The sequence below is a fragment of the Sciurus carolinensis genome, chromosome 4 (genome assembly GCF_902686445.1).
Source record: "Sciurus carolinensis chromosome 4, mSciCar1.2, whole genome shotgun sequence".
Lineage (NCBI taxonomy): Eukaryota > Metazoa > Chordata > Mammalia > Rodentia > Sciuridae > Sciurus > Sciurus carolinensis.
The window spans coordinates 73,156,747-73,184,220 of record NC_062216.1 but is presented as its reverse complement, the minus strand read 5'-3'; the positions used below and the strand labels follow the sequence as shown (position 1 = coordinate 73,184,220).

Below are 27,474 nucleotides of genomic sequence, written 5' to 3'. Positions count from 1 at the left end.
ATCATTCCCTGCCACTCAAACCTCTCAGCTTGGTAATGACAGACACTCTCCATGTCTGAGACTAATTTCATCCACCCAGGCACTTTGGTGGGTGACCGAGGAACCTCAAATTGTGATTACTCTGTATTATCTAAACCCCAGGGCAGTTTAGTCTCTATCAATGGTCACTTCTTAAGAGAGCTCAGAACTTGCTGAACACTGTGATGATTTTGTTCCCTAAAGCTCCCTTGTGCAGGAGGAGTCCCCCTCAGAACAATTCCCTGAACTTGATCTATAGCTTGTAAGAACCATGTGTTTCTCCCACAGGTAAGACTGGTGTCTACTGACACCACGTGGGTAGTCTGAGCTCTCCAGCCTCCCTTATGTTTGCAGGTTGCCTCCTTCACCGAGACAGCTGGAGTTCAAGTTTTAAACTGCTTTATACATTTCTCTGGGCTGCCCTTCTGCTTCTCCCTGTCATTTAGATTCCTCACGACTTCTTAATTAGTTCCCAAAGTTCCTTTCTTTCTCTTCTCAGAATATAGTTTCCCTATATTCCCTAACTCTTTTCACTCATAGAGTCATAACAAAGACACTTCTTTTTTGTTATTTACCTCTTCACCAAAAACTCCTATTTTTGAATAATTAAAACTCCTTAAAGGAAGCCCAAGCACAGATTCAATTTGTTTGGTGGGGAGGAGTAACATTCTATGATTCCTAGTGGAGCTGAGCATCACCATCATTTTGGGGAGGTTACTCAATCTACCTAAAGTGTCAAGGGTCAAGTTTTGACATGACATATCCAATCTGAACTCTGAAGCCTAGAGTCATTAGTGAAATGTTTTGAGACAAACCATGGTTCATTAATTTCTCAGTCTTAATGACCATATGGTCATGATTTCTCCTGGATTCATGGCTGTCTTTAGTCTTCTGATGGTCTCATCCCAGTTCCTTACTCTATCCCCTGTGTGCTGATCCTTCCAAATCTAAGGCCATTGAACTCAAGAGTGTGTGTGCTTTACACAAAATCAATACAGATGCTGGCCCATTACATTTAGACTTTTAGAAATCATTCAGAAAAAGACACTTTTAACTACTCAAGGTAGAAAACCCGACCTTTCTAGAATTGTTTTGCCACCTCCCATGCAGAACTCTACCAATAACAGGATGAACTCTGATAGGACCTACGTAATAACTCCTATCTCAGATTACTCACTAAATTATGTTGAGTTTAATTCCATTTTATTGGTTATTAAAGTGCAATTATTTCTACTTGTTTTGGTAGGAATAGAGACTGAGTTACTGCCCTAGTTTAATGACTCCACATCTTACCCAGAATGTTCTGCACTCTGAAAGTGGATGTTTAATTGTGGGGAGGGAGAACCATGGGATAAAAAAGTCCTTCTCATTCTCTTTGTAAATACAACCACTGACATGATTCTTTCTCCTCAGAGACTCCACAGCTCCGCCTGGTGGACGGGGGCAGTCGCTGTGCTGGCAGAGTGGAGATCCTTCACCAGCATTCCTGGGGAACTGTCTGTCAAGACAACTGGGACCTGAGGGAGGCCCACGTAGTGTGCAGACAGCTGGGCTGTGGAGTGGCCCTTAATGCCATATACTATGCACAATTTGGGAAGGGATCAGGACCCATCTGGCTGGACGAACTGAACTGCACAGGAGAGGAGGACCAAGTGTGGAAGTGCCCTTCTCTGGGCTGGGGACAGCACAACTGTGGGCACTACCTGGACGCCGGTGTCATCTGCTCAGGTATGGATACTACATTCCCCCTTGTGTTGAAGAATGAAAAGTTTGAAAGAACTGAATGCCTGATCCCTGGGGTAACAGGAGATGGATGAGCCAGAGAAAGCTGAAAGGTCCTTCCTTAGAACCTGAGTGCTCAAAGCGGCAGCAGATGATGGGATTAATTCATTTCCTTCTTGTATGTCTCAAACATTGTCCTTTTCTTTCTCGGTAGTCTCATTTGACCAGACAGATTTTTTGTGAGATCATTCCACTTAAAAATGATCTTTATAATTTTGTTTCTATAATTTAGTATTTATAGAAAATTTGAATTTCTTCACTCCTTTTGCAACCCTTTTCAAAAGACAGACAAGAATGAGGCTTGCATTTTTCGGTTGAATTGAGTGTTTATGTGGGTATAGCCACATACTTTTGCACTGGTTTAGTAGCCGTATGGGTACAGGGGGTGGGATTAAACACATCACACAGGAATTTAAGGATTACTGCAAAGTTGCAAATCTCCTTTCCTGGTTCCAACATCAGAATTCTCAGTTCTTTGGCAGGAATGGCCAGAGAACTGTGAGTGAAACGCTCTGAATCACAGATTTTCCTTCCATCATTAATACAATAGATTCTCTGTACATTTCTTTTTTTTTTTTCATCATTTGAACTTGTATTTTATGGTGGAGATATATGAATTTTTAATAAGTCTATCAGCATTGTCATTCATAAGCTCATTCTGAAAATTTACACATGAATTAGAAAAGATAGATGTCATCAAGTATCCCTTTTTAAATTAAAAACTTTTGTTATGTTTTTATCTAAAAGGAAATCAGGTTTAGTGAAGGTAAATAAAACACACAAAAAATTAATAATAAAATTCCTTCATTATTAATGTAACTAGTGTTATGACCTTATATTGTAACCTTACAGATTTTATTCTTTAAATTTTTTTCCTAGCATTTCAGTTTTTTTAAGGAAATAACAAATTTTATTTGTGGACATAGGCTGAATATATTGAAAATTTTATGGCATTTGGGTATTTTTTTTGGTATGGATTTAATTTGAAACACATTATAGCATGAGAAACTGCTCCATAATTTTTTTTGTTTGACACTTTCCAAAAAAATAAACTTCTTGATGACATAAACTTAGAGATCCCTGAATTCTTCATAGTGAACTACATCTATTTTTTTTTTATTTTTACAGACTGCATTTTGATTCATTGTACACAAATAGGTTAAAACTTTTAATTTCTATGGTTGTATGTGATGTAGATTCATACCATTCATGTAATCATACATGTACATAGGGAAATGATTTCTGTCTCATTCCACCATCTTTCATACCTCCGCCCCCTCCTCCCTCTCATTTCCCCCTACATAATCTAAAGTTTCTCCATTCTTCTCTTACTCCCCATCCCCTCACCCCCATTATGTATCATCATCCACTTATCAGGGAAATTATTCAGTCTTTGTTTTTTTGGGCTTGGCTTACTTCACTTAGCATGATATTCTTCAATTCCATCCATTTACCTGCAAAGGCCATAATTTGGTTCTTCTTTATGGTTCAGTAATATTCCATTGTGTATATATACCACAGTTTCTTTATCCATTCATCTGTTGAAGGACGTCTAGGTTGGATCCACAATCTAGCTATTGTGAATTGAGCTGCTATAAACATAATGTGGCTGTGTTACTGAAGTATGCTAATCTTAAGTCCTTTGGTTATAAACTGGGTCAAAAGGTGGGTCCATTCCAAGTTTTCTGAGGAATCTCCATACTGCTTGCTTTCCAGAGTGGCTGCACCAATTTGCAACTCCACCAGCAATGTACAAGTGTACCTTTCTCCCCCCATCCACATCAACACCTATTATTGCTTGTGTTCTTAATAATAGTCATTCTAATTGGAGTAAGATGAAATCCTAGAGTTGTTTTAATTTGCTTTTCTCTAAGTTCTAGAGGTATTGAACACTTTTTCATATATTTATTAATCACCTGTATATCTTCTTCTGTAAAGTGTTGGTCCACTTTTGTGGCCCATTTATTAATTGGGTTCTTTGTATTTTTCGTGTAAAGTTTTTTAAGTTCTTTATAAATTTTGGAGATTAGTGCTCTATCTGAAGTGCATGTGGAAAAGATTTTATCCCACTTTGTGGGCTCTTTTTCATATTATTGAGTGTATCCTTTGCTAAGAAAAAGCTTTCTGTTTGAATCCATTCCATTCATTGATTCTTACTTTGATTTCTTGTGCTTTGGGAGTCTTGTTAAGAAAGTCTGGTCCTAAGCCTACATGATGACGATTCAGGTCTACTTTTTCTTGTATTTGGTGCAGGATCTCTGGTCTAATTCCTAAGTCCTTGATCCATTTTGAGTTGAGTTTTTTGCAGGGTGAGAGATAGAGGTTTAATTTCATTTCATTGTATATGGATTTCCAGTTTTCCCAGCACCATTTGTTGAACAGGCTATCTTTTCTCCATTGTATGTTTTTTGGCTCCTTTGTCTAGTATGAGATAACTGTATTTATGTGTGTTTGTCTCTGTGTCTTCTATTGGTCTGCCTGTCTACTTGGATACCAATACCATGCTGTTTTTGTTACTATTGCTCTGTAGTATAGTTTAAGGTCTGGTATTGTGATACTTCCTGCTTCACTATTTCTGCTCAGGATTGCTTTGGTTATTCGAGGTTTCTTATTTTTCCAGATACATTTCTTTTTCAAAGCAACATCTGTATAAACTCATGCTAGGGAGATGCATTTAGCCCTATGCTGGCAGATCAATTTTGGAAGCCATAAAATATTAATGCATATTTATTATGGTAAGAGATTATGTAGTCTAAGACTCAGATCAAGGTGGTTATTCAGTTATCCCTCACAAATACACCACATTAACAGTTAGTTATTCACACACCAAACTGACCTGTTAAGACACAATGAATCTGGTGAGTGCCTGCTTGTACTGTGATTAAAGGAGACACCTTGAAGCAGGAAGGCAGATAAGAGTTGCCCTTTCCCCAACCTCAAGCAGCCCAGCAAGAAGAGAGATGCATCCTTCTTGGACAAGAGAAAGTGAATTAAGCCAGAACTTACACTTGAAACCCAGGACAAGGTGTGCCACAGGGAAACCTGTGCTTGGCAGAGCCCAAATTCTCTGCCCCTATTCTAGTAACCTCAGACTGAGACTATGGAACTGTGTTTAGTTGGGCAGCAAAGAGACTTTCTGTACCACCACTCCTCCAGTCTCTAGCAGAAGAGGGGAAACCAAGACTCTCTTAGGATCAGGGGCACACAGCAGGCTCAGGACTTTGTCTTAGAGCTCAGTACCAAGTCCACCACAAGCATGAACAACACTGAGTAGGAATTAGAGGCCTCAAATGTAGAACAGAGGTAATAGAACAAGACCTGTGTGCTGGTGGGACAGACTCAAGAAGAGCCTGCATCACCTGTGGCTGGTTGCAGGAGCCTTGGGCCTTGAGTCCACCTCAGCAGTAGGCAGCTCAGAGCATTGAGAGGCTTGGTCCTCTCCTAGTTCTGTGTTGCCTTGGCAGGCTGTGTCTGCAGGGATGATATAGCAGTGCAGCACTTGTGGCCACAGGACTACCCACCTCATTCCTGCTTGAAGCCAGGCAGCACAATATGGAGACAGCTAAGTCTCTACTTGAGAGTGAAAATTGGTTGGCAGTTGTGAGTGGAAGCCTCAGATTCTTATCTTATATTATAATACAATTCTCAAACATGAAAGATATAGACCTTCAGGCATCAACAGAAAAAAAAAAAAGAAAAAAGAAATAACACAAAAGGATGTCCCAATTCAGCTAATGGCAGACTTCTCAATGGTAAACCTATAGGCCAGAACTGAGTGCCATGAGATTTTCATAAAACTGAAGAAAAACCTGCCAGTCAAGAATACTGAATCCAACAAATTTATCCTTTAGAAATAAAAGAGATTCAAAGTTATTATCAGATATCCTGCTCAAAAAATAAATAAATAAATAAAAAGTCACCATATGACACAGCAATCACATGACTGATCGATCATATATCCAAAGGAAAGGAAATCTGTATATGGAAGAGCCATCTGTATCCCATGTTTATGGCATTACAATTCATAGTAGCTACAAAATGGAAATACTAAGTGTCCATAAGCTAATAAATGGATAAATGAAATGAAGCATATTTACACAATGGAATACTATTTGGTCATAAAAAGAAATGGGACCCTTTCATTTGCTACAGCATGAATGGACCTGGAGATCATTAGGTTAAGTAGAAGAAGTCAGACAAAGGAAGACAAGCATCTTATAATCTCACTCATATGTCCAATCTGAAAGAACTCACCTTTTAGAAGTTGAGAGTGGAAATGTGGTTACCATGATTGGAGAGTATAATGGATAGGACTCAATCATGACAGACTAATCAATGAAAAATAGGTTTTACTTCTGTAGGAACAAGAAGTTCTGGTGCACAATTGCACAGTAGGGTCACTATAGAAATCAATAATGAACTACATTTCAAAGAGAAGAAAACATATCAGAAGTTTTTGCCAAAAATAAATGAAAAGTTTTTGAGAAGAAAAAGATAACACAATGTATATATGCATTAATGCATCAATTTACTCCATTAATATGTACAATCTTTATGTTTTTTAAGTACCAGTTAAAATAAATTTAATTGAAGTGAAAAAAGGAAAAATGTTACAGGTGACATGAACTATTGAAAAATATTATATAGTTTATAACTTATGGATTCAATGATACAGGAGAAGTGCATTGCAAGGTAAATTTGATAACAATGGAAACAAGGGGAAATGGAATTTTTTGAAGATGATTAAGGAAGCTTACAGTACCTGAGGGAAGCAACAAAGGTTGACAAAGGGCACATAAGGATTATCTGAGCAGCACTTAAGACCCTGGGTTTAGAGTGGAGAAATCTGTGTACATTTGTGTGGATTCTGTACACCCTTGCTGCACATACACACACAAAAATGAGTTGCAAGAGTGACTCAGAGTTAGATATTGAGAAGGTCAGAATGGGGGAAGAGTAGGTCCAATGGATGGCACTTTTTTAAGAAACTTGAAACTTGCCCAAAGAAGAAATGTATCTATGTAGCAAAAGAACAGACAAGGATATATCTGACTGCAATTTTTATATATTTTTATCGGTTCTTCTTAATTATACATGGCAGTAGAATCCATTTTGATGGAATTATACAAGCATGGAATATATCTTATTCTAATTAAGACCCCACTCTTGATTATGGGATTCACTTAGGTATTTTCATATGTGTACATACAAAAAATACATTAGATTTATTCTACTGTCATTCCTATTCCTATGCCCCCTCCTTTCCTTTTGTTCCCCTTTGCCTAATTTACTGAATGTCTATTCTTCACATTCCTCCCTTTATTCGTGGTTTAGCTTCCACGTATCCATGAAACCATTGTTTTTTTTGGGAGGAGTATTGGCTTATTTCAGTTAGCATGAAACTCTCCAGACCCATCCACTTACTGACAAATGTCATAAAGTCATTCTTCTTTATAAATGAGTACTATTCCATTGTAAATATATACCACAATTTCTTTATTTATTTGTTGATGGACATCTAGAATGGTTTCATAGCTTTGCTGTTGTGAACTGTGCTGCTGTAAACATTGATGTGGTTGTGTCTTTGTAGTATGCTGATTTAAAATCCTGTGGATGTGTGCTAACGAGTAGGATAACTGGATCAAAAGGTGGCTCCATTCCAAATTTTTGAGGAATCTCCATACTGCTTTTCAGAGGGTTTGCACCAATTTGTAATCCCACCAACACTGTATGAATATTCCTTTTGCCCCATATTCTTGGCAACATGTAATGTTACTTGTATTCTTGGTAATTGCCATTCTGTAATTTTTAATTTAGTGAGAATGATTCATGTGAGTCCTTAGGTTTCTTCAGATGAAATTTTTCTTTCTTTTTCCATCCAGGTCTCTCATAAACTTTTCAAACTTTTCAAATGACTTCAAATGGTTTTCCCCCTCCCCAATAGATGCAAAGCTCCACAAAGATGAGAACATTATTTCCTTGAAATATATCCAACCCCTAAAAACATTTCTGTAATAGGATGAATTCTGGAAATATGTTAGTATTGTGAATAAGAAAACACAGAAGCAGACTCTAAATATGACCTTCAAATACCTCTCTCCTATATCAGGCCTAGGTAGAAAGTTTAGATGGTGTCTTCTTTGAAGGCCACTCTGCACATTTTTATCCTTTTCCCATCAAGCGTTATTTGCCTGTGTCTGGGTCTCTGTTGACCACTCCCCTTGTCCCCCTGCTGTGCCTTGAAGGAAAGGTCATGCTGCCATTTTTGGTTTTCAAAGGCAACTGGGAAGCCCAAGAGTACAGGGAAAATTTGGTCTTTAAGGAAAACACTGGGATCTATGTGGCCCTCTGGCTAGCCAAATATCACATCTGATGCAGACATTCCCATCTACTCAGGTGACACAGTTCTGTGGCCTAAATAGAATAGTAGGATTGTGGAGCAATGGAAGAATAGACAGGTAGATACAGAAAGAAGACTTATGGTCAAAGCCCCTATGAGTTGGCTGGATGCAGATGAGTCCCAGCTACAGGCAGGGTGGAAGAAGCAATCTAAGTCTTAGTGTAAGAAATACAAGTGTGATCTTGATGAAAGCTGTTGAAAATCAACTTGGTAATTCTATCCCTATTTTTTAGCTGGATAAATTTGAGCCCAAAAGTTCTAATAGTGAGAGGAGTTGAGAGGACACTTCCCCAAACTGTAAGAGCCTAGGGTAAAATCTGGAATGTGGCAAATTGGGGATCTGCCAGGTGCCAGAACAGCATAGAAAGAGTATTTTCCTAAGACCAGGCCACTACAAATCCTAATGGGACTACACTGAAGTGGTTTTACAAATGGACCTATTTTGGAAGGTGGAGTCCACCTCTTTGAGGGAAGAGCAAAGGTGAGGCACCAAGGAGAATGGAACTCATGGGCTCAAGGGAGAGGGCTGAGGTGTTGTCACTGAGAGGCATGAATGAAGACAAAGAGGACAGGTCTGGATGCCACCATATCTCTAACCTCAGATGGCTCACTTACTCTACCCAGATTGTATCTCTAGGTCACAACATAAGGACATAGCACTTAAGTATCTTCACTATTATGATTTTCTAACACCTGTTAACACATTTAACAATTCTAACAGCTTTTACCATTATGGATCTTTACACTTAGCCATGAAAATGGCCACTATGAAGAGGTCTTTAAGATGTTGGAGAATTCAGTCAGAAAGTTATAACAAGGGAAACTGAGACCGAGAGTAGATTTCGGATAAATAACATAGTACTTCATTTACTTATACAGAAATCAACCAACATCCAGACCTTGCCTGCAAACCACCCTTCTGTCTGTCTCTACCTTAAAAGTCACCAAACAAGTCCATGTGCTATCATGTGCTGAACACACACTTGGCACGCTCAGTCCTTTTTACTTGCAATCTCCCAAATCCCTTAGGTCACAGAGAACCATTTTGTTTGGTTAGTGTGGGCCTGGGTGATTCCTCCTTTTGGACTGAAGCAAAGATGTCTCTATCTATTCTGATTTTTGACATGAAGAAGAATCTGTTCCCCAGTGTGCAAAATGTAGATGTCAAACTTTAAGGTATTAATACTTTTAATTTTTGCTGTGTTGGTCCTTTGGTTGAGTATATTAATTCTGCACTCAGTGACCCTTGATGAAATTGTTGTTCCTCTGCTCCTCCTCCTGCTTAAAAATGTCTAGACACTTTTCAGGTCAGATTAAGAAGACCACTTTCCTTTAAAAGGACAAGGAGCTAGAGAGTAACCTTCAGTGTCAACCCAGTCTTCACTCTGAAAATTCACCCCCTCTCCTCAGATAACTCAGGCACAAGCTGGGGAGGAGCTCAAGTCAGTCGGGCTCTGCCACGGCCCTCATGTGGAAAAATGCTACTTTATGATCTTCTGTAAAAATATAGAAGGCACAAGACACAGACAAAGATATTGATAATATTTCCAGCAAACATATTGATTGCTTGTGGTGAACCCCCAATCTATTTACCTCACTTGATATTTTCTAAGGAATTATTACGTTATTAAAACTACCCATCTTACTTAAAATACCAGTCTTTGTGCAGTTTTTTTTATTTGTTCTAATTAGTTATACATGACAATAGAATGCATTTTGACATATCATACATAAATGGAGTATAACTTCCCATTATTCTGGTTGTACCTGATGTAGAATCACATTGGTCATGTAATCATATATGTACATAAGGTAATAATGTTTGATTCATTCTACTATCCTTCCTACTCCCTTTCCCCTCCTCTCCCATCACTCACCTCTGCCTAATCTGAAGTACCTCTATTTTTCCATGGCTCCCCTTTGAATTAGTACCTGCATATTGGAGAAAACATTCAGTCTTTTGTTTTTGTGGATTGGCTATTCTGCTTACCATGATAATCCCCAGCTCTGTCCACTTATCTCCATATGCTGTGATTTCATTTCTTTAAGGCTGAGTAATATTCCATTGTGTGTCTATACCACACTTTCATTATCCACTCATCTGTTGAAGGGTATCTAGGTTGGTTCCATAGTTTAACCATTGCAAATTGAGTTGCTATAAACGTCAGTGTGGCTGCATCACTGTAGTATGCTGATTTTAAATTCTTTGGGTATAAACTGAGGAGTGAGATAGCTGGGTCAAATGGTAGCTTCATTCCAAGTTTTCTGAGGTATCTGCATACTGCTTTCCATAACGGTTGCACCAATTTGCAGTCCCACCAGCAATGTACGCATGGACATTTTTCCCCACATCCTTGCCAACATTTATCCTTGCTTGTATTCTTGATAATTGCCATTCTGACTGAAGTGAGATGATATCTTAGAGTACTTTTGATTTGCATTTCTAATTGTAACAGAATAGGACCATTTTTTCACATATTTGTTGATTGATAGTTTTTCTTTTTTGTGAGTGTGCTCAGTTCCTTAGTCATTTATTGATTGGGTTATCTGATTTTTTTAGTGTTGAGTTTTTCAGTTCTTTATATATCCTGGACATTATTGCTCTATCTGAAGTGAATGTGGTAAAGATTTCTCCCATTCCTGAAATGCCTTACCATGTTTTATCTAATACCCAGTAATTGTCATGCCTGCACAGATAGACAACCTTTGGGGGGAAAACAAAGGTTGCTTTTTGCTTTTTGCTTTTTCTTTCATATCATTGTTGTCAATAACTGCTTATGGACTAAGGCAAGTGTGTCTGCTCCTATCAATGGACTAAGGCAAGTGTGCCTGCTCCTATCAATCTTACCACTCCTAGCACAGTTGGTCAGACTGGGATGTTTCTCTGTCCTCTAAGTGTGACGTCTCAAGAAGGAAATCCAAAATTCTTCACTGAAGCCTCACATATTTTGAAGAAGAGCCAATTGCTATAGCAGAAAGAAAGTGGGACATTTTCATCCTGCTGTTTGCATTTGAATTCCTCAGTCATTTTCTAAAGCTTCTCACTGATCCTCTTAACCCAAGCTGACTGGTGTCCTCAGAAAAGGGGAGAGACAGAGACAGACACAGGGAAGAGGGACAGGGGAACACAGAAGCTCAACTAAAGCAATGCTTCTGTGAGCCAAGGCACATGGAGGACTGTCATGACCAGCAGAAGTAAGGGTGAGGAAGAATCCCCTCCTACCGCCTTGAGAGAAGGAGGCAATCCTGCTGACACTCTCAGTCCCCACTTCCATCCTCCACAGCTGTGAGGTAGGGAAATTCTGTTTTTAAGAAAATAATCATTAGTAATAACAATTCCTTACCAAATTCTAAACCAATGAAAGGATTTATGTTCTATCATTTGATTGAAGGACTTTAGTCAATTTGAAAAAGTTGGACCATGTTAGAGGACATACTGAAAAATTTATGTTCATAGAAAAGTCCTCGGATGGGTCTTCTCTATAATCCACTCTGATATTTTCTAAAGAGCAGATATTTTTTCTCAATGTGTTATGACTCTGACATCTACACATTAGACCTGTACAAAATTTACACTGTAGAAGTACAGGTCTAGTTTTATTTTTTAAAACCTGTCCCTAATCTTCTAACACTGTTAAAATATAAGCATCTCTTCCTTTGGGCAGCCAGTCCTCATGATCATCACTGGGTCTACTTGACGCACTCATTCATGCTATTCCCCTCTCCCTGCTCATAGTGGGGGACTGATAACACAGGTACAGTCAGTTACAATATTTGCCCTGAATTTACCCTCTTGTGAATCTAGCAGCACACCAGGGTCCACACCTTCAGCTGTGTAAGGAAAGTCTTGCTGAAGAGCAAAAGAAAAGGGAGAGAAGCAGGGATTGGGAAGGACTGTGGCTGTATGGGGAATGAATTGTAAGCATCAGGTCCCTGTTCTTCACACTCTCCCTCTAGAAGCTCATTTTTTCTGCTAGCTTCATGCATCAAACCTATTTCAGGTGGTTTCTGTAACTTGTGGTTTTGCTTTAAGTTTTCCTTTACTTAATTTTGTGTTTTTGTAATTTATTCAGACTGAAGACTGAACATATCATTTTATCCATCATATATACATATACCACCATTTTTAAAATTCAGTATACTGTCATTGTTCAGAGACTGAGTTGAACTTGCACAACTCATACACAAAGAAATCAAAACTGAAGTTGACAACCTCACAAGTGAGAGAGATAAATGGGGCAGAACCGTTTGTTATGAGAATCCCAAGAGCCCCAACATCAAATATTATATTAAATTTTTGTGTCTCATAAAAACCTCAGGTAGTAGATTTACTTCATAATATTCCCCAAAACTCAAAGAAAAAGCATCTAATACAAATGCTGTTTACAACTGAGGGAGACATGCATGCCAATTCTTTCAAGTGACCATGAAAAACAGACATTTCAGGTCAATTTTACCACTTTAGGCCTCTTAAATAATGCCCAAGCCTTGATATATTCCATTTCCCATGATTTAAGAAAAGCTACTCTCAACAAATAATTGCTATTCATGTGTCTACACACTAGAGGCCCAGATGAATCAACCACAACACTCAAACCTCTGAGATTTTGTGACTGTAGGTTATGCAGACTGAGTATAAGTTCAATATGGCACCTTACTTTTAACTGAGAATATATTCTTTTAAAACTAAGACAGGTATAAAGAAAGATGGATATTAAAATGGTGGTATTATTTACCCCTATACTTTGGTAATGCAGATGAGGAAGGGGAATCATTGTTTTCTTCATATTCCTTTAGACCACTTACATCAAAAGCAGAATATATTTTTGAAAATAAAAATAATTATGATTTTAAAATCACTATCATCTAAGAAATGCCAATTTAGCTGACAGACTGTATAAACCATAGTAATATCCATATTCTGGAATCAGGTGATCTGGGATTATAGAACAATGCATACCTACCATCTGAAGATACACTTTGTTTTGTTTATTTTTCATTAATTCCAACAAAGTATTTCAACCCCTGAGATAGCAAGTGAGGATCATCTCTGTGTGGATGATAGATGGCTCTATTTTCTAAATCATGTCGTTTTCAAACAAAAAGTGTTTCAAGGGATTTGGATGTGTGTGATTTCATAATGCAATGCCTAGAACATACTAAATCTTCAATGTATTATTAAGATAAATAAAAGTGTTGCCCAGTTTGCAGCAACATTTCTGGATATTCTATTCAGCAAAATAAAACACTCAGTTGATGCTCTGAGTACATGTACTGTGTGAATTTGATCTTGGACCTCTCAGCCTATAGCTGGATTAGGCTTCTTTGGTCTGTGAAGAGTAGAAGAGTAAAGATGAAACCTGTACTGCATAATCTATTTCTTTACCCAAAATGCTTCAGATTTTCCTAGTGGAAATTTTGCAAGTTTCTTGCAAAGGTTTGATATTGCAATATAATTCAGTGCCTAAGACAAGCATACCCTCATGATATTTAAACTTCAGGGGACTATAATCAGATATCCCAGTGGATTCTCTCAGAACTTGGATGTACTGTTGTTTTATCTACACTGAGACATTCTAGCTCTCAGGAGCTAGAAATGTAACATAAACAATGGGAAAAAAGGAAATAGGGCCAGTGCAGACAAGCTTGTGTCTCTAATGAAGCCAGAGCTATGATCAGTGAGGCACAACTGGTGGCCCTCACTGATGGTGCTGGTGTTGACCCCTAGTGTAGAGCTAGAACTGAGGGGAAACCTGAGTCCACAGGGAAGGAGACCTGGCTGCACCCACAGGCACAGCCTACAGTCAGGATTTCTGTTCTGGTGACTGATCATTATTATTCTTGTCCATGGGCAGCAATATTGATGGCTGATTTTTATGATGACCCTGTAGCTTTCATACTCTTTATAGTCATAACATCCTAAAGATTACTTACTCAGTTTGAAATTTTTGTATTTTCATTGTGACTTTCTGAGTGAGTTATCTTGTCATCACTCCTTTTTTATAACAATATAAATTAAAATGACCTCGTAGTAACACTTTGGGAATCCACACTTCATGTTAATACCAGCTTCAGAGAAAACAGGAATATTCTAATGATAATGCTTTAAATTGCAATATTTTGGGGTGGTGGCAGTTTTGTGGAATGGAATTCAGAGACACTCAACCACTGAGTCACATCAACAGCCTATTTTGTATTTTATTTAGAGACAGTGTCTCACTACATTGCTTAGTACTTGCTATTGCTGAGGCTAGCTTTGAACTCCAGATCTTCCTGCATCAGCCTCCTGAGACACTGGGATTACAGGCATGAGCCATCGCACCTGGCTTAAAGTAGCAATTTTAATAAGGTAGACTAATGCTTTTGATGTTCATTTCATTTTCATGGTCTTCTTGGAAAGCATTAATGAACATTACATTCTCTTGAGAATGGGTCCATGCTAAACTTCTGTATTACATAAACTTGCTATCATATTACAATTCCATATCCATAACCAGATGCCTAACCACAGGTCTGAACTCATACCTGAAATGGCTTCCTGATCAGCTTCAGTAGATGCCTAATGACTTCTTTAAACTCTTTATTACTGACAGAATAACAATCTCTCAAAACAAAACATAAAGGCAAATAAGCATGCTCAAATCTCTTGATAACATCTGATCTTTCTTCTAAATTGTCTTTCTATCTTCTGTAATGGGAAGTTTGATGTAAGGAACCGTGATTATTTTAGTTAAAATAACCTACTTTCCATCTCAATCTCACACTAGTTCATGGACTCTTTTTATATCCCTCAATAAGAAATAAATATAAAGTGATAGTTTTTTTATATATTGAGTTTCTTGATCTTTAACAAATGTTAACTTAGTTTAAATTATTATCTGTGAACTGAAAATTTGGGGGAATAAAATAGTGAAAAAATTAAGCATAGACTTTTTCCACTTCTGTTCACATACAGTGGTTAAATACAGATCCTACTAAAAAAGGAGGTAGACTGACATGGACAGATTTGTAGACAAAGATATGGATACCTTTTTAATCAAAAGGATAATGTGTTCAAATATATGCACACATGTACATTTACATCCATGTATATATTCATTTCTTGAACACACACATGTGCATGTGTGTATATGTATATGTGTGGGTGTGTGTTTGTATATACATTCATTTCTTAAGTCAGCCATTCAGAACAAACCTTATAAATTCCTCCTTCTAAATTTGTCTTCAGACACTTGTTCATGAAATCCCCTTTCTAACACCAAATGTTGATCCACTCCCCAAACCTTGTAAAAGAAAAGATTTCACGGTATTATCTGTGACATGTACATTTCAATTCCAACCCAAGATACTCATTGTATTTTGGGGGGGGATTTTCTCCCTTAGGATTTGCGCGTTTGGATGGAGGAGGTGGACCCTGCTCTGGGCGAGTGGAAGTGAATTCTGGAGGAGGATGGACTCCAGTATCTGATGGGAATTTCACCTTCCCCACGGCCCAGGTCGTCTGTGCAGAGGTGGGATGTGGCAAGGCAGCATCAGTCCTGGGCAAACTGCCCCTCAGAGAGGCCAGTGAACAGGTCTGGGCTGAAGAGTTCCAGTGTGAGGGACATGAGCCTGGGCTCTGGTTCTGCCCCAGAAGGGCCTGTCCTGGAGGCAGCTGCCAACACAGTGGGGCTGTGCAAGTTGTCTGCTCAGGTGAGACTTATGGCAGTACTTTAACCTTTCTGCACACTCTTCTGTGGCAACAAAATGTGAAATCGTGTTTCTCCTTCCAGAGTACACAGAGGTCAGGCTCACGAAAAATGGCAGCTCTCAGTGTGAGGGTCAGGTGGAGATGAAGACCTCAGAAGGCTGGAGAACACTCTGTGCCTCCCACTGGAATATGGCCAACGCCAATGTTGTTTGCCGTCAGCTGGGCTGCGGGGTCGCCCTCTCCGCCCCAAAAGGAGCATACTTTGTGGAAGGAGATGATGAGATCTGGAGAGACCGATTTCACTGCTCGGGGTCTGAGTCCTTCTTGTGGAATTGTCCTGTGACTGCCCTGGGTGTTCCCGCCTGTGCCCATGGAAACACAGCCTCTGTGGTGTGCTCAGGTAAGGGAGATCAGGGCTGACTGGTACTCGGTTTGCTCATTGAGTGACATGTCTCTGAGAGCAGACAGCATGGAGGGCTGACTTCCAAAATGAGATATTCTGTGGTAAAATATGATTCTTCTCAATAATCATACATCATCTTTCAGGTTCTTTAAGGGTTATTCAGAGGAATTTTTTTTTGACTGAAAAAGATTATACGATTAATATTACCTGTATAGTTTAACCATAGAGCAAAACAGAGTAAGATAAGGAACACTCAAACACATTCTGCAAAGTTTCCTCAAATATTTTTTTACATTTTTTTTTGTTTTTTTCTAATTAGTTGTACAGGAGAGTAAAATGCATTTATATATTTTGATAGATCATACAAAAATAGATTATAATCTCTCATTTTTCTGATTATACATATTGCAGGATTACATCAGTCATGCAGTCATACATGTACATGAGGTAATAATGTCTGTTTCACTCTACTATCAGTCCTTCCCCTATACCCCTTCCCCTACCTTCACCCCCCTCTATCTAATCTAAAGTAACTATATTCTTGTCTATCTCCCACCCAATTATGAATTAGCTTCCACATATCAGGGAAAACATTCAGCCTTTTGTTTTTTGGGGATTGTCTGATTTCACTTAGCATGATATTCTCTAGCTCCACCCATTTACCAGCAAATACCAGAATTTCATTCTTCTTTAAAACTAAGTCCTTCAGACTTTTTTTTAATTATATATTTTCATTTGTTATTTTTAGGTATTCATGATAATATAACATATTGTGACATATTATACCTATAAGGAGTATGAATTCTCATTCTCCTGGTTCCACATGATATAGAATTACATTGGTCATGTAATGATATATACACATAAGATAGTAATATCTGATTAATGGTACTATCTTTCCTATTCCCTTTCCCCCTCCCATCTCTTATTCCTCTTTGTCTAATCCAAAGTTCTTCTCTTCTTCCCTTTTCTCCCTTATTTAAGTCAGCATCCACATATCAGAGAAAACATTCAACTTTTGGTTTGGGGGCATTGGCTTATTTTGCTTAGCATAATTATATTCAACTCCATCCATTTTCTGGCAAATACCATAATTTCATTCTTCTTTAGGACTGAGAAATATTCACTTGTGTGTATATACCACCTTTCTTTATCCATTCAACTGTTGAAGGGCACCTAAGTTGATTCCATAGTTTATCTATTGTGAGTTGAGCTGCTATAAACATTGATGTGACTGTGTCACTATAGTATACTGATTTTAAGTCCTTTGGGTATAAACTGCGGAGTGGAATAACTGGGTCAAATGGTGTTTCCTTTCTAAGTTTTCTGAAGAATCCCTAAACTGCTGTCCATAATGGTTGCACCATTTTGCATTTCCACCAGCAATGTGTGAGTGGACAATTTCCCCCACATCTTTGCCAATGTTTATTGTTGCTTGGATTCTTGATAATTGCCATTCTGATTGGAGTGAGTTGAAATCTTGGAGTAGTTTTGATTTGCATTTCTCAAATGCTGGACATGCTGAACATTTTTCATATATTTGTTGATTGTTTGTATTATTACTTCTGTGAAATGCCTCTTCAGGTCTTTAACCCACTTACTGATTGGGTTATTTGATTTTTTGATGTTAAGTTTTTTGAGTTCTTTTTATATCCTAGAGATCAGTGCATGTGGTAAAGATTTTCTCCCACTCTGTAGTCTCTCTCTTCACATTATTGGGTGTGTCTTTGCTGAGAAGCTGTGTAGTTTCAATCCATTCCTTTGATTGATTCTTGATTTAATTTCTTGCACTTTAGGAGTTTTGTGAATGAAGTCGGATCCCAGGCTGACTTGGTGAAGATTTGGGCCTACTTTTTATTCTAGTAGCCACAGGGTCTCTGTTCTGTTGCCTAAGTCTTTCACCACTTTGGTTGAGATTTTTGCAGGGTGAGAGATAAAGATTTAATTTCATTTTGTTACATGAGGCTTTCCATTTTTCTCAGCACCATTTGTTGAATAAGCTATCTTTAATCCAGTGAATGTTTTTGGCACATTTGTCTACTATGAGATAAGTGTATATATGTGAGATTGTCGATGTGTCTTATATTCTGTAGCATTGGTCTATGTGTTTGTTTGGGTGCCAATACCATGCTGTTTCTAATACTATAGCTCTGAGCTCCTAGGTCTCCTCTTGGGATGCCTCCTGATTCACTTTTTTTACTAAGGATTGCTTTGGCTATTCTGGGTCTCTTATTTTTCCAAAAGAATTTCATGATTGATTTTTGTCTTCTGTGAACAATGTCATCAGGTTACTTGTATTTTTGATAGTTGACATTCTGACTGGAATGAGTTGAAATCTTAGAGTAGTTTTTATTTGCATTTCTTGAACTGCTAGGGATCTTGAAATTTTTTCATATATTTCTCTTTTTTTTCATTGTAAACAAATGGGATACATGTTGTTTCTCTGTTTGTACCTGGAGTAAAGGCATACCATATGAGTAATCATAAATTTACATAGGGTAATATTGTTTGATTCATTCTGTTATTTTTTCCTTCCCCCCCACACCCCTCCCACCCATCTTTTCCCTATATACAATACTTCCTTCCTCAATTCTTGCCACCCTCCTTAACCCTAACCCTAAACCTAACCCTAACCCTAACGCTAACCCCTCCCACCCCCATTATATGTCATCATACGCTTATCAGTGAGATCATTCATCCTTTGGTTTTTTTGAGATTGGCTTATCTCATTTAGCATGATATTCTCCAATTACATCCATTTGCCTGCAAATGCCATAATTTTATCATTCTTTATGGTGGAGTAATACTCCATTGTATATATATGCCACAGTTTCTTTATCCATTCATCAAATCAAAGACATCTAGGTTGGTTCCACAATCTGGCTATGGTAAATTGAGCAGCAATGAACACTGATGTGGCTGTATCTCTGTAGTATGCTGATTTTAGGTGCTTTGGGTATAGGCCAAGGAGTGGGATAGCTGGGTCAAATGGTGGTTCCATTCCAAGCCTTCTGAGGAATCTCCATACTGCTTTCCAGAGTGGCTGCACTAATTTGCAGCCCCAACAGCAATGTATGAGAGTACCTTTTGCCCCACATCCTCGCCAACACCTATTGTTGCTTGTGTTCTTAATAATCACCATTTTAATTGGGGTGAGATGGAATCTTAGGGTAGTTATGATTTGCATTGTTCTTATTACTAGGGATGTTGAACATTTTTCCATATGTTTGTTGATTGCTTGTATATCTTCTTCTGTGAAGTGTCTGTTCATTTCCTTAGTCCATTTGTTGATTGGATTATTTGTATTCTTGGTGTAGAGATTTTTGAGTTCTTTATAGATTCTGGAAATTAGCGCTCTATCTGAAGTATGAGTGCCAAAGATGTTCTCCTACTCTGTAGGCTCTCTCTTCATATTACTGATAGTTTCCTTTGCTGAGAGAAAGCTTTTTAGTTTGAATCTATCCCAATTGTTGATTCTTGCTTTTATTTCTTGTGCTATGGGAGTCCTGTTAAGGAAGTCTGATCCTAAGCCGACATGTTGAAGATTTGGACCTACTTTTTCTTCTATAAGATGCAGGGTCTCTGGTCTGATTCTGAGGTCCTTGATCTATTTTGAGTTTACTTTTGTGCAGAGTGAGAGATAGGGGTTTAATTTCAATCTGTTGCATGTGGTTTTCCAGTTTTCCCAGCACCATTTGTATAAGAGGCTATCTTTTCTCCATTGAATATTTTTTGGCCCTTTTGTCTAATATGAGAAAATTGTATTTATTTGAGTTTGTGTCCATATTCTCTATTCTGTACCATTATCTACCTGTCTATTTTGGTACCAACACCATGCCGTTTTTGTTACTATTGCTTTATAGTAGTATTGAAGATGTGGTATTGTGATACCTGCTGCTTCGCTTTCTGCTAAGGATTGTTTTAGCTATTCTGGGTTTCGTATTCTTCCAGATGAATTTCACGATTGCTTTCTCTATTTCTGTAAGCTACGTCACTGGGATTTTAATTGGAATTGATTGAATCTGTATAGCAATTTTGGTAGTATGGCCATTTTGACAATATTAATTCTGCCTATCCAAGAATATGGGAGATCTTTCCATCTTCTAAGGTTTTCTTTAATTTCTTTCTTTAGTGTTCTGTAGTTCTCATTGTTGAGATCTTTCACCTCTTTTGTGAGATTGATTCCCAAGTATTTTATTTTTTTCGAGGCTATTGTGAATGGGGTAGTTTTCCTAACTTCTCTTTCTGAAGATTCATCACTTATGTATAAAAATGCATTGGATTTATGAGCATTGATCGTGTAACCTGCTACTTTACTGAATTCACTTATGAGTTCTAAAAGTCTTCTGGTGGAGTTTCCAGGTTCCTCTAAATATTTAATCATGTCATCAGCAAACACGGATAGTTTGAGTTCCTCTTTTCCTATTTGTAACCCTTTAATTTCTTTGGTTTGTCTAATTGCTCTGGCTAGAGTTTCAAGGACCATGTTGAGTAGAAGTGGTGAAACAGGGCATCCCTGCCTTGTTCCAGTTTTTAGGGGGAATTCTTTCAGTTTTTCAGCATCTAGAATGATATTGGCCATGGGCTTAGCATAGATGACCTTTACAATGGTAAGGAATGTTCCCACTATCCCTATTTTTTCTAGTGTTTTGAGCATGAAGGGATGCTGTATTTTATCAAATGCTTTTTCTGCATCTATCGAAATAATCATGTGATTCTTAACTTTAAGTCTGTTGATACGGTGATAGACATTTATTGATTTCTGGATGTTGAACCAACCTTGCATACCTGGGATAAAACCCACTTATAAAACCCACTTGATCATGGTGCACTATCTTTTTAGTATATTTTTGTATGCAATTTGCTAAAATTTTGTTGAGAATTTTTGCGTCGATGTTCATTAAGGATATTGGTCTGAAATTTTCTTTCCTCGATGTGTCTCTGGCTGGTTTAGGTATCAGGGTGATATTGGCTTCATAGAATGAGTTTGGGAGGGTTCCCTCCTCTTCTATTTCATGGAATAGTTTGAGGAGTATTGGAATGAGCTCTTCTTTAAAGGTTTTGTAGAACTCGGCTGAGAACCCATCTGGTCCCAGACTTTTCTTTATTGGTAGACTTTTGATGACCTCCTCTATTTCATTGCTTGAAATTGATTTATTTAAGTTGTGTATGTCCTCCTCGTTCAGTTTGGGTAATTCATATGTCTCTGGAAACCTGTTGATGTCTTCGAGGTTTTCTGTTTTGTTGGAATATAGATTTTCAAAATAGCTTCTAATTATGTTTTGTATTTCATTCGTGTCTGTTGTGATATTTCCTTGTTCATTCCGAATTTTAGTAATTTGAGTTTTCTCCCTCATTCTCTTTGTTAGTGTGGCTAAGGGTTTATCAGTTTTGTTTATTTTTTCAAAGAACCAACTATTTATTTTGCTAATTTTTCTGGTTGTTTCTTTTGTTTCAATTTCATTGATTTTGGTTCTGATTTTAACTATTTCCTGTCTTCTACTACTTTTGATGTTGGTCTGCTCTTCTTTTTCTAGGGCTTTGAGCTGTAGTGTTAAGTCGTTTATTTGTTGATTTTTTTCTTCTTTTGTTGAATGCACCCCATGAAATAAATCTTCTTCTAATTACTGCTTTCATAGTGTCCCAGAGATTTTGATATGATGTATCTTTGTTCTCGTTTACTTCTAAGAATTTTTTTATTTCCCTCCTGATGTCTTCTGTTATCCATTCATCATATAATAGCGTATTGTTTAGTCTCCAGGTATTGGAGAAGTTTCTGTTTTTTATTCTGTCATTTATTTCTAATTTCAATCCATTATGATCTGATAGAGTACAAGGTAGTATCTCTATCTTCTTTATTTGCTAACAATAGCTTTGTGGCATAAAATATGGTCTATTTTAGAGAAGGATCCATGTGCTGCTGAGAAGAAAGTGTATTCATCCTTTGTTGGATAGTATATTCTATTTATGTCTGTTAAGTCTAAATTGTTGATTGTGTTATTGAGATCTATGGTTTCTTTATTCAGTTTTTTTTTTTGGAAGATCTATCCAGTGTTGAGAGAGGTGTGTTGAAATCGCCCAGTATTATTGTGTTGTGGTCTTTGATTTATGGAATTGAGAAGGATTTGTTTGACATACATAGATGAGCCAATGTTCGGGTCATAGATATTTATGATTGTTATGTCTTGCTGATTTATGCTTCCCTTAAGCAGTATGTAATGTCCTTCTTTATCCCTTCTGACTAGTTTTGGCTTGAAGTCCACATTATCTGAAGTGAGGATGGATACTCCAGCTTTTTTGCTGGGTCCATGTGCATGGTATGTTTTTTCCCACCTTTAGTCTATGTGTATCTCTTTCTTGCAGGCAGAATGTTGTTGGATTTTTCTTTTTAATCCAATCCGCCAGTCTATGTCTTTTGATTGATGAATTCAGGCCATTAACATTCAGGGTTATTATTGTGATATGATTTGTATTCCCAGTCATTTGACTCATTTTTGTTTTTTCACATGATTTGGTTTCTCCTTTATTTGGCTATTCCTTTAGGCTAGTTCCTCCCTTTGCTGATTTGCATCATTGTTTTTCATCTCTTACTAATGGAATATTTTGCTGAGAATGTTCTGTAATGCCGGCTTTCTTTTTGTAAATTCTTTTAGCTTTTGTTTATCATGGAAGGATTTTATTTCATCATCAAATCTGAAAGTAAGTTTTGCTGGGTATAAGATTCTTCATTGGCATCCGTTTTCTTTCAGGGCTTGATAAATGTTGTTCCAGGCCCTTCTAGCTTTTAGGGTCTGCATTAAAAAATCTGCTGATATTCTTATTGGTTTCCCCCTGAATGTAATTTGATTCTTTTCTCTCGTGGCCTTTGAAATTGTCTTTATTTTGTATGTTAGGTATTTTCATAATAATGTGCCTTGGTGTGGGTCTGTTGTACTTTTTTATATTTGGAGTCCTATAAGCCTCTTGTACTTGGTTTTCCATTTCATTCTTCATATTTGGGAAATTTTCTGAAATTATTTCATTGAATCGATTGTTCATTCCTTTGGTTTGTTTCTCTAAGCCTTCCTCAATCCCAATAATTCTTAAATTTGGCCTTTTCATGATATTCCATAATTCTTGGAGATTCTGTTCATGATTTCTTACCATCTTCTCTGTTTGGTCAACTTTGTTTTCAAGATTAAACATTTTTTCTTCAATGTCTGAGGTTCTGTCTTCCAGGAGTTCTATACTATTCGTTATGCTTTCTATGGAGTTTTTAACTTGGTTTATTGTTTCCTTCATGTCAAGGATTTCTGTTTGTTTGTTTGTTTGTTTCAGTATCTCTCTTTATTGAAATGATGTCTTGCTTCCCGTATTTGCTCTTTTAACTGTTGATTGGTGCGATCATTTAATACTTGCATTTGCTCTTTCATCTCCTTATTCAATGCCTGCCTTGGCTCTTTCATCTCCTCGTTTGCTTCCCTGATTGTTTTAATTATGTACATTCTGAACTCCCTTTCTGACATTTCTTCTGCTGTGCTGTCATTGGGTTTTATTGATATAGTATCTAGGTTTGTTTGGGACATTTTCTTCCCTTGTTTTCACATATTGGTCAGATGTCAGTGGGACTCTGAGATATTGCTGATTTCCTCTTTGGCTTATAGTGTCCCTGTAGATTTCCAGTATATCATCTCCCAGCCTTCAGTAGCCTGAAGTCTTGGAGGAACTTGATAATGCAGTGCTTCCAAGGAAAGCTGCCCCTAGCACGCTACTGGTTCCAGGGCTGGGTGCTGGCTCTGTGCGGAAAAGGTCTTACTGGACAGATCTGATCCGAGGAGATGGCTATAGATTGTGCCTGCCACAGGAGGGAGCAGGGCTGCTTGGAGAAGTCTCTGGCTTCCCTCCCCGGTCCCAGAAGCCACCTGCAGGCCGAGGCCCGCTGCTGGGTCTGGGGCTTGGGGGTTGGCTCTGTGCAGAAAAGCTCTTATTGGTGGCCTGCTCCAAGAAGCTGGCTGTGGTTTGAGTCTGCCTCAGGAGGGAGCAAGGCTGCTTGGGTAAGTCTCTGGCTACCCTGTCCTGGTCCCAGAAGCTGCATGCAGGCCGGGGCCCACCACTGGGTCTGGGGCTTTGAGCTGGCTCTGTGTGGAAAGGCTCTCACTGGGCGGACTGCTCCAAGAAGCTGGCTGTGGAATGAGCCTGCTGCCAGAGGGAGCAGGGCTACTTAGGGAAGACTCTAGCTGCCCTGCCCTGCTCCAAGAAGCTACCCCTGTTGGGGCCTGCTGCCCAGGATGAGCTTCACCCATGGGAGAGACCCACCCGGCAGCTCTATGTTAGTCTGAGTCTCTCAATGCCTCCCCTTCTTGAATCCTGGGTTCTGGAGCGACGGGAGATGCAGTCACCCTCTAGTCCACCATCTTGGATCCTCCTTCATATATTTCTTGACTGATCACATTTCTTCTTCCATGAAGTGCCTGCTCAATTCCTTTGTGCATTTATTAATTGGATAATGTGGGTTTTCAGTGTTACGTGTTTTCAGTTCTTTATCTTGGAGAATAATGCACTATCTGTGGTACAGGTGGCAAAGATATTCTCCCATTCTGTAGGCTCTCTCTTCCAACTTTTGATGGTTTCCTTTGCTATGAAAAAGGTTTCTAGTTTGAATTCATCCCATTTGTTGATTCTTGATTTTACTTCTTGCACTTTAGGAGTCTTAGGGGGGAATTCAATTTCTAGACTGACATAGTAGAGATTTTGGTATTTCTTCTATTATGCACAGGGTCTCTAGTCTAATGCCTAAATCCCTGAATCACATTGAGTTGGTTTTTGTGCAGGGTGAGAGACAGGGGTTCAATTTCATTTTGCTACATATGGATTTCCAGTTTTCCCAAAATCATTCATTGAAGAAGCCAACTTTTCTCCAAGGATATGTTTGGCACCTGTGTCTAGTATGAGATAACTCTGTGTATATGTGGGTTTGCCAATCTGTCTTCTATTCTGTACCCTTGGTCTACATATCTGTTTAGGTGCCAATATATGCTGTTTTTGTAACTATAGTGTAATTTAATGTCTGTTCTTGTGATGCCTCCTGCTTTGCCTTACTTGCTAAGAATTGCTGTAGCTATTCTGGGTGTTTAATTTTTCCAAATGAATTTCATGACTGCTTTTTCCATTTCTATGAAGAACGTCAGTGGAATTTAATAAGAATTGCATTAAATATATATAGTGTTATTGGTAGTTTGGCCATTGACAATGTTAATTCTGCATATCCATGAACTTGAGAGATATTTATGTCTTCTAAGGTCTTCTTCAATTTCACACTTCAGTATTCTGTACTTTTCATTGAGCAGGATTTTCACCACTTTTCTTAGATTGACTCCCCCAATTCTTTTGAGGCTATTGTGAATGGGGTTGTTTTCCTATTTTCTCTTGCAGTGGATATACCTCTTTTTATATGTTGTTGATTTCTAATTTTATTCCACTTTGATCAGATAGAATGTAAGGCATTCAGTCTGTCTCTGTCTCTCTCTCTCTCTTTCTTGAATTTGCAAAGAGTTGCTTTGTGGTCTAAGATGTGATCTATTTTAGGGAAGGATCCATGTGCTGCTGAAAAGAAATTGTATTTAGGCATTGGTGAGTGAAATATTCTATATATATGTCTGTTAAGTCTGAATTATTAATTGTGTTTTTTAGTCCTATAGTTTCTTTATTTAGTTTTTGTTTGGAGGACCTATCTAGTGTTGAAAGATGCATGTTAAAGTCAGCCAGCATTATTGTGTTGTGGTCTACTGGATTCTTGAATTTGAGAAGGGTTTGTTTGATGTACTTAGATGGTCCATTAATTGGGACGTATACATTTCTGATTGTTATGTCCTGTTGATGTATAATTTCCTTAAGCAATATGAAATGCCCTTCTCTGTCCCTTCTGATTACCTTTGGTTGGAAATTCACTTTATCAGATATGAGGATAGAAACCCCTGTTTATTTTTGTGATCCATGTGAGATATGTTTCTTCCCATCCTTTCACCTTCAGCGTGTGGATGTCTTTGCCTGTTTGGTTAGTCTCTTGGAGATAGTATATCATTGGGTCTTGTTTTTTAATCCAATGTGCCAATCTATGTCTTTTGATTGATGAATGTAGGCCATTTACATATTTTTATTTTTGAGATATGACATTGATTCCCTGTCATTTTGATCTATTTCTGACTTTTAATTTGAATTACTTTCTCCATTGATTCACTGTTATTTTAGTGTAGTTCCTCTCTTTGCTGGGTTTGTCTTTTATTTTTCATTTTTTCTTCATGAACTATCTTATCAGGTATGTTTTGTAATGCAGGCTTTCTAGCTCTGAATTCTTTTAACTTTTGTTTATCATGGAAGATGTTTATGTCCTCATTAAATCTGGAGCTTAGTTTTGCTGGGCATAGTATTTTTGGCTGGCATCCATTTCCTTTTAAAACCTGGTATATATTGTTCCAAGACCTCCTAGTGTTGGTCTGGGTTGAGAGATCAACTGAGAGCTGAATGAGTTTTCTTCTAAACAGAGTCTGACATTTTTCTCTGACTTTCGTAAAATTCTATCCTTATTCTGTGTGTTAGGCATTTTCATGATACGGTGCCTTGGTGTGGGTCAGTTGAAATTTTGTATATTTGGTGTCCTGGAAGTCTCCTATATTTGATTTTCCATTTCATTCTTTAGGTTTGGGAAATTTTTGATATTGTCTAATTGAAAAGATTGTGCATTTGTTTATTTGTATCTCTGAGCCTTCATCTATCCCAATATTTCTTATATTAAGTGTTCTCGGGTTATACTAGGTTCTGAAAGTTCTTGGAAGTTCTGTTAATGGTCTCAACATATTTTCTCCATGGTCAATTTTATTTTCATGATTATACATTTTGTTATCTTTTCCAGAAACTCCTTCTTCCTAGTGATCTAGTCTGGTGGTGATGCTTTCATCTGAATTTTTTATTTGGTTCATTTTGAGGATGTCTACTTTCCTGGTTTTTTGTTTTTTTTTTTTTTATCAGAATCTCTGTTTCTTGAAGTGATTTTTTGGTTCTTGTATTTTCTCTCTGATTTTACTGCTCATACTGTCCTTTAGTTTGCAGATCAGTTGCACTATGTACATTCTAAATTTCCATCCATTTTGCTACTAATGACAGGACTTCATTCTTATTTATGCCTGGGTCTATAACACCTTTTAC

At 37.9% G+C, this 27,474-nt stretch overlaps 1 pseudogene; it reads left to right on the top strand.

The window, feature by feature from the left end:
- The window catches only part of LOC124982751 (antigen WC1.1-like), a 314,961-nt pseudogene that overhangs the window by 180,307 nt on the left and 107,180 nt on the right, over window positions 1-27,474 (top strand).